Source organism: Nannobrachium achirus (assembly GCF_963921795.1).
Source record: "Nannobrachium achirus genome assembly, chromosome: 6".
Classification (NCBI taxonomy): Eukaryota; Metazoa; Chordata; class Actinopteri; order Myctophiformes; family Myctophidae; genus Nannobrachium; species Nannobrachium achirus.
Genome location: NC_137815.1, coordinates 61,125,784 through 61,134,323, shown reverse-complemented (window position 1 = coordinate 61,134,323; position 8,540 = coordinate 61,125,784).

The following is an 8,540-nucleotide window of genomic DNA, read 5'->3' as shown; positions in this document are numbered from 1 at the left end:
TCAAACCATGAATAGCAAATACTGCAAGGCTGCTAATTGCCTTGCTGTAATATTGGGAGTGTGCCAGCTTTGACTATTTGAGGCGAGCTCTTGTGTGAATAGATGCTGCTGTGCCACACTTTAATTAGAATAAAGTGAACAGCAGCTTTCCAGTTGATTGTTCTCACAATCCAAGGGGTAGAAGAAATGAGAGCCTATTCTGGCTATTCAGACTATATAGGGTAGACAAAGATAGTTATCTGATGGATATATTGTATCTATGGCGGGCCATTATCTGATTAATATTATATACAGTATATGAGGGACATACTAATGACTGCTATTTTCCAGTCATTTTTAATCCAAAGTTGAAGGTCAATCATGCATGAATCAAGTCTCTCACTGAACATACAGTATATATACGTAGCTTGCGAGGTTAGTTCAGGCAGAATATACTCGAGAGGTTACACACATGTACATTACCATGTGGGTGTATGCAGTGCTATGCAAGACACATGCTGACGTGACAATCAGCTGACCGATTGGGCATTTTTTTAAGGTCCCCTAGGTCTGTATTTATTCTGCGTTCCTTCTGTGTATATGTTCCTGGTTTGTACTCAGAGCGGGGATCTCCATATATGGGCATAAAATGGATTATACCCTGACACATCACTGTGACATCACAGGTGACAGTCCAGGTCCTTCCTCCTCTGGCCTTTCTAGGTCAGTGCGAGTTTGTGTCCAGGGCAAAACTACCTCACTCTTCAACAGTGGTCGTTAAATAGGGAGAGCCTTCCAGCCCTGCACCAATAGCAGCCTGCAATAGAGCCGTTAGCTCATTCCCTGCACCTGTTCAACTCACTTGTCCAATTGGAGTCATCTATAGAGCATCGCAGTTTAAGCCCCGCCCGCCCTCACTCCGGTGTCGGAAGCGTTTTCCCCATGCATTTCATCCATAGACATTTCATAAAGTATTTATTTAAACGTCTTTTAAGCCTCTGACAAAGCCACCCCGGCTGGTGAGGAATCATGACAATAAACACTATTTTTAACGATTAATTAGAAAGCTGAAAAAAGACGAGGGTACAACTTGTATCCTCGTCTTTTTTTCAGCTTTCTAATTACGTTTAAATAAATACTTTATGAAATGTTTATGGATGAAATGCATGGGGGAGAACGCTTCCGACACCGGAGTGAGGGCGGGTGGGGCTTAAACTGCGATGCTCTATTCTGAACTGCTGAAGTAGTGAGGGACCAATCAGGGCCCAGTATGCAAATATGGGTCCATTTTTATCACCAGAGGCATTTTTTTTATCTGCTCCTTGGAAATTCAGGTTCCATACAGAGATTCCATTCCATGCTAATATCTACGCAGTGATAGTAGTCTGGCCATGCCAGGCTACCACCCCCAAGCTTGGTGCAGCCTCTAAGCCTGTGCATTAGTCCAGGCCACGGTACAGGCCTAGATGCTTGACCCTTTTCCATTGTGTGGGTCCAATTATAAACATAAAGTTATTCTGGGTGATCACCTTTAAACCATGATGAAACATTTCAATCACTTTGGCAAGTTACCGTACGTACACCAATGGAAACATAAAACGGCACATTTATAGCGCGTTTATCCAAAGTGCTTTACATTCATTCACTCACTCACACACTCACACACAAACACACACACAGTTTTGACAGGTAGGAGTAATAGCAGTAAAAAAGTGTGTTTTGCTAAAGAAATGTAACATCGCGGAAAACTTGTCACGTGGAAATGGGCCTTTCTTATACTGTACAATGAAACCAGGAAGGGAAAAATATTTTGATTGTTTGACCTACGGTTCAAGAGTTAGTTATAGGCCTAAACATGTATCTGCCTGTTATAATGCCACAATTTGGCCAATTTGAATAATTTAGGGTGGCATATCTTCCATGGACTAGTGGGAATGTGCATGCAAAGTTTCACAGCAATCGAACGCTGCATTCCTAATTTGAGACATTTTGTTCAATACGGGCCACTACTGCAAACTTTGGAAACCGATCTTAGCCAATCAGGATATAATATGAAATATCGGACAGGCCCGTCTTGATCACATCACTATAGAGATAATGTATACCGATTAGTGTGATGTTTGGATAAAAGATGTAGGAGTAATATAAAAAACATTGTTTTGCTAAATTGACCTCCTGGTGGCGCTATAACAGGCCGATGTGAAAAGTCTGAGGTTCTGCTCTGGATTCCAGGGAGTGTGCGTGCAAAGTTTCACGCCGATTGGCTCACACACACAGACACACACACGCATGCACGCACGCATGCACGCACGCATGCACGCACACACACATTTTTTACGGCCTATGGGTTTGCCGCTCTGACATCATGCTCTGATGTCACTGTGATGTCAGGGGAACAACTATACCAGAATGGGTTTGCCGCTCTGACATCACGCTCTGGCTTCACTGTGATGTCACACTAAGAGAATCCCTTTTAAGCCCATGCCCTGTTAGAGAGATCCCTGTGATGCCAGGGGGAACAAATCCCCTTTATGACCATATACGTATGGAGATCCCTGATGTCCACATCACTGTGGCGCGACCTCTCCCTTTAGGGCGAGGTCGCTTGTCGCCCTGAGGCGTCTTAGTAGTTGATTAGTTCTATATACTGAAAACAGCGTCCACCCATCTGAATTTCATATGAACTCAAAACACCGGGATCCTCCCTCACAAGGCCTTACTGTTGTTTCCTGCAGTTTATGGCCATACAGTACAGTAGGCATGGTGAAAACAACACGGAAATGCATAATCTCACACGGAGGGGAATATATACGGCCTGCTAAAAAGATTGGTCACAATTTGAAATTGTCCCCATTAAATCTTGTCTTTCAAAGCTCTTAATTAATAATATACGTGACATTTATGTATTGGTGCAATAAGCTGCGGGAGAAAACGATTTATGTCACCCAAAGCTTTTTAACGAATCAATGCAACTATTTGTAATTGCTTGTTTCACAAGATTAAAAGTGCTTAGAGTTGATCCCTGTCTCCTGTTTAGTGGCCAACATGACCTGTGCCTCTGTCATAAAAATGCAAGACTTGGTCATCAGCATTAGTTCCCATCAAGAAATCCATATCGCTAATATTTCTGGATTTTTAATGCATTTACAATTTATAGCTTATCAAACGCAGTTACCTAAATTGCTGTTCGGAAAAGGACAGTTTAACTGTCTCTTTTTAATTGCAAGATAATTCAACGTTGAAGCTGGCATGATAGTGGGCTATATGGAGCTGCAGGAGATGACAAACAGTGATTCCTGAACCATTTCTACACTTCACCTCCTAAAAACATTACAATATCAACATAATACTATAGAGAAACTATAAATACCCAATCCATATTTATGTACTGTACTGTAAGGGGGGTAATTTCTTCTGTGCGTGAGCTTTTAATATATACTGACTGTGGGCAATGTGATTGTTAAACGGTAGTTTAACATGCATTTTGAGGCAATAAACAGTTTGATTGCACTGGTAATGATTGTTTACACCGAGGTGCAGTTGAGGCACCTGTATTTATACTGTAGCTTATTTCACAGATATAAGTCAAGGATCCTCTGAGTCTATGTTTAGGAAAACTTAGCATTCCTCATCCGACTTGCTTAGGAGTGTGCTTTTGTTTGCAAAGCTACTGCCTCCAAAAACAGATGACGACAGACTCGTGGGGAAGAATCTGAACAACCAGCATTTTATTGCATGTATAGAATGCTCACGTCAGCCATCGCCACTGACTACAACAGAGTGGTCTGCAATCAGACAAGATGAGGAACGATGAAGGAGATACAGACCCACAGAAGTGACGAGCAATATTTCTCTCTCTAAAAAAAATAAAAAAAATAAACAGGACAAAGATGGTGAAAAAAATCAACAGAATACATTGGTCAACAAAGAGTTTAGCTCGACCCAAGCTAAAGGCAGGATGAGAGCACCGCGGGCGCTTGTGGACTTGCCACCTCTGTCGGTAAAACAGAAAAACACACAAATCCCACAGGCGATGTGAGTTAGGGAAGGGAGGGGACGGAAGGAATGGTTTGTGGTTGACAGTGGGGTGATGATGGCGATGATGGATGAAACCGTAGTAAATGTGTCGGTTGAGTCTTGGTGGGGTTGTTATGTGTGAGGATCGTGATGCCACAGAGCCTGTGGTCGCGATGTCAACTGAAAAAAACAACAACATTTTTTGGCATCTACACTGAGCGCAGACTCGATGCATGTGATCCCATAACCTGCGCCCGACTTAAGTTGCCTATACCTGCTGTGTGTGCTTGGTTTTACTCGTCTTTAAAAAATAATCCAACATCCAACTGGTGGAGATAAAAATATAGATATTTTGATGCCCAAATGAGTGGTGTGTGTTTGACCATGTGGTGTCACAATGACAAGGATGAAGGGGACATGTACTGTATCTTTGATACCAGTATAAGTGCGAATGACATTTTCTCAAACCCCAGCCTCCCCCCCCACCCCCACCCACCCACACCCCAAAAGAAAAGAAAAAGAAAAACTGTATATATTCTTTACATCTTGGCACTGCATATTTTACTTCTTTTTTCCTATTCATTTCATATAAAATATCATTAGATTGATACACCCATATATTATTACCGACCACTTCTAACCATACAATCCCCCCATCACTGTGACCCCTGGAATTAGACTCATGCAAGAAGATATCTCTCCGTCCCGTGGAGGACGTAGACCTGCCCTTCTCTGGGAGCAGGAACTCTTTAACATACGGCCACGGAAGGCAGTGGTTGGACCATCCAAAAACGGAAGTATCAAAAAAACAGCTTTTAACACAAAGAGGGAAAAGAAAACTGTACAAAATGCTTCGGTCAATAACAGAGAAAAGTCTGTCTTATTCTATATTACAGTTTAAAATCCCAAATTGGGGATAATCCCCCCCAGCCCCACCAACACAACTACCACCCCTCCCCCCCCCTCCCCGCAACCCCCAGCCTGTCCCCCCCCCCCCAGCCCAGCTCGCCCAGACGTCTGCATGGATGATTTTTCTTTTCTTTTTTTTTTTTAAAGCAAGGATTACTAAATAAAAATACATTTGCAGCACAGTTTGCTATTCCAATACATACAGCAGTTTTCTCTTGGCCATTTCATCGCCAATACATAAGCAGTTGCGAGAAAGCAAACAGAAACAACACACAGATGTATTTTTTTCCATTGTCGTTATGATCTTTGAAAAAAGAAACAAGTAAACGAAAGGACAGGAGAGGGAAAAAAGGACGACGCTGACATTTATGTACAACCTATTACAGGAAAGCCCTCAAAACAACCCCACCAGCACATCATCAGAGTCAGACTGACTTAAGTGAACAGTGGCACATAGCGCTGGGTGAGATCCTTAACGAACACAAAGGCCTGAGGTTTGGATTGGCTTTGCAAAAAAGAAAAAAATTAACAAATTAATTTCCATATTTTTTTTAGTCTTTTTTAAATATCTTTTTTTTCCTCTCTACAATTTCAGGCTACACATGCAAAGACATACAACTAAGTACAACTGAGTGAAATGTTTGTTTTCTTTCCGCCTCTCGTTAAAATTGAATCATTCCCTATAGGTTTGAACTGAGGTATGCGTACAAAGGTTTTATTTTTTTTCTCATGCTGTTATCTTTAGTAATGTCAAGCTCACACATGCTGAGAATGTACTCATCTACCAGCTCTTTTTTTTTGCCCCTCGTCTTTTTTGAAAAACCAAGACAAAACCAGTCAGGGGATTGTGGGAGGGCCTGGGCGGCCCCGTTCTCACGGCCCGACCCCCGGCTGTTTACTGGACCCATCCCACAGCTGCCTGCTGGACTCTGAAATACATCTTCTGGAAAAACCACAGATTTGCCCCATTGCTTTCATAACAGAAATCATCATGGCAAACAAAAAAATAACGAACAGGAAGTACCTTGTACCCAGCTTATTTAGTTGACAGGAGTGTTTTTTAATATAAAAAAGTTATTACGTTGACAGAAACTAAAAACACAATCACAAAAAAGCCTTGCCATGGTTCGACAAAGAACAGTGGAGTCCCGTATCGAGATAGAAGAACTCCTACAAAGTGCATACAATCATTTGAAAAGCATACAAATTGATACAAAACGGAACGAAACAAAATATGAGAGAGAGAGAAAGAGAGAGAGAGGAGGAGAGAGAGAGAGAGAGAGAGAGAGAGAGAGAGAGAGAGAGAGAGAGAGAGAGAGAGAGAGAGAGAGAGAGAGCATTGAATCATTGTGTGGTCCAGTTGAAGTATAGAATCCTTTTCACATTGTTCTCCTGCAAAGCGTTACCGTCCATTATTACTGTATCTACAGAACCCTTAATGTTGCACAGAAATCTGTTCCTTACCACCGGCTCCCTTTTTTTATCTTCCGTTTATTGGCACAAAATCAAAGATCCCCTAATATGGTCATAACGTTAGTCAGACTGTCTCTGCGCCTCCCATTTCAGTTTTGGTCGCTGCCAAAGTCACTGCAGTTGTACTGTTCAAGACACCCCCTTCCTTTGGTTTGTAAAAAAAACAAAAATGTGATTTAACCCATTTACTGTAGGCCTAGAATTATTGAATGCTTTAACTATTGAAAAATAGCAGATATACAAGCTCGCAGGCGCGGCGCTCACAGCGCGGCAACAGCTTGCAGATCTGCTATTTTTGAAAGAGTCGTGAAAATGTGCGCAAATCTTTGAATATATGTGTTTTTAAAGCGAACGTTTGTGACTAAAATTTTGCTTCTGGCGGGGTCCCTGGAACTAGATATTTTGAGATGGGGGTCCCGTGGTCAAATACATATCATTTTGGGGGTCCTTCACATGAAAAAGTCTGAGAAACCACTGACATGGAAACATAGGTTTTTCAAAAAACCTTAAGAAGGATTCAAAAGGACACTTACAGAATCGGGTCAAAATTCAAATTTTCTCGAATTTTCAAAAAAAGCAGATCTACAAGCTCGCAGCGTGGCACTCACCGCTGTGAGCTTGTATATCTGCTATTTTTTTATAGTTAAAGCATAAAATAATAACCACGCAATAATGCGTACCCATTCTAAATGGCTTTAAAAACCAGTTTGAACATTTCTCTACTCTACTCTATTCTATCCTGCCATTGGCTTGACAGCTGAGACTGATACTTCGCATAATAGATCCCTTCATATCCTGTATCAGAGCATGGAGGAGAACTATTTGGCCTTATGCCTTGCTATTGCATGGAAATGAGAACATTGACTGTCTTGACTTTGTAGTTTATCTTTGGTAGTCACAGAACAAGATATTAGACACAACAAAAACAAAAAAATGCCAAACATTGAAATAATATTAACAATAAATTAAAAAAGGAAAGAAAATGGCAAAGTGGTTGGTTGCAGTCCTTAGAAGAAATTGATTCATTTTTTCAAAAATGAATCTACTCGGTTTCATATAATCTGTTCTATTGTGAATTCCACTTGGTTTCAATGTTGGGCTGACGTTACTACTTCTTATTTTTTGGCGTGGCATTGACCCTCACTCCACATGTTACATATAATAATAATAATAAATAATAATACATGTTTGGGCCCTTAACAATGGCTGTCAAATGATGGAATGTTGCAATGTTTAGGTCTTATTGCAAGTCTTGGGATTATCCCTAGATGAAGGAAATTAATATTGTATCTGATGCGTGATTATTAATCCTCGCTGAAACTCAAAACTAGTCACACATGCGGTAAAAGAAGGAAAAAGAAAATAGAAATATAGGGAATGCACGTTTATCTTCAAGCATGGGGCTCCATGGGGTGAAATTACAGCACGGTTAAACCAGACACGTCCGATCCACAATGACAGTTGCGTTCAGGAATCACAATTAGTTGGTCTAAAACATTATCTTTGCAGTGCACACCTGACATTTCCATTCCCACTACCAATCACCCCGGAGGCATGGAAGTGATCAGAAATGTTGTTTGCGGCTCAACACGCTTCTGTCTGCGAGAGGGGTCTGTTTTAAAAGTATCATTTCATAAAGGGGACAAATCATAACCTGCATGATTTCTCTGTCATTCATTCGCATCTTAAATTAAACTTCATTGATGCGTGGAGAGAGCCTTCATTACGAGTAGTGCATCGCCAATGGACTTCATGAGCTGGAGGAAGGTGGGGGGTGGGAGTGGGTGGGTGGGATGGGGGGTTACACATCAGGGGAGGTGATATTCTGAAGCACGTGGAATAAATGACAGAAAAATACTACTTGGTATTTGACATTCTGTTTCACGTGTATAGGTTTTATATATATATATATATATATATATATATATATATATATATATATATATATATATATGAGAAACAAAGTAATTCATGGAAACAACATGAAAGGAAATCAAACATTCATCATCAAGTGCTGACCACAGAATCTCCACAGCAATGGGCATGAGGTCTGATCAGTTTAAAAGAATTTAAACACAAATATTAAACAATAAAAAAAAAAGAAAAAAAGAAAAGAAACATCGATAACAGCAATGAACAACCTAGACATACACATTGGTATT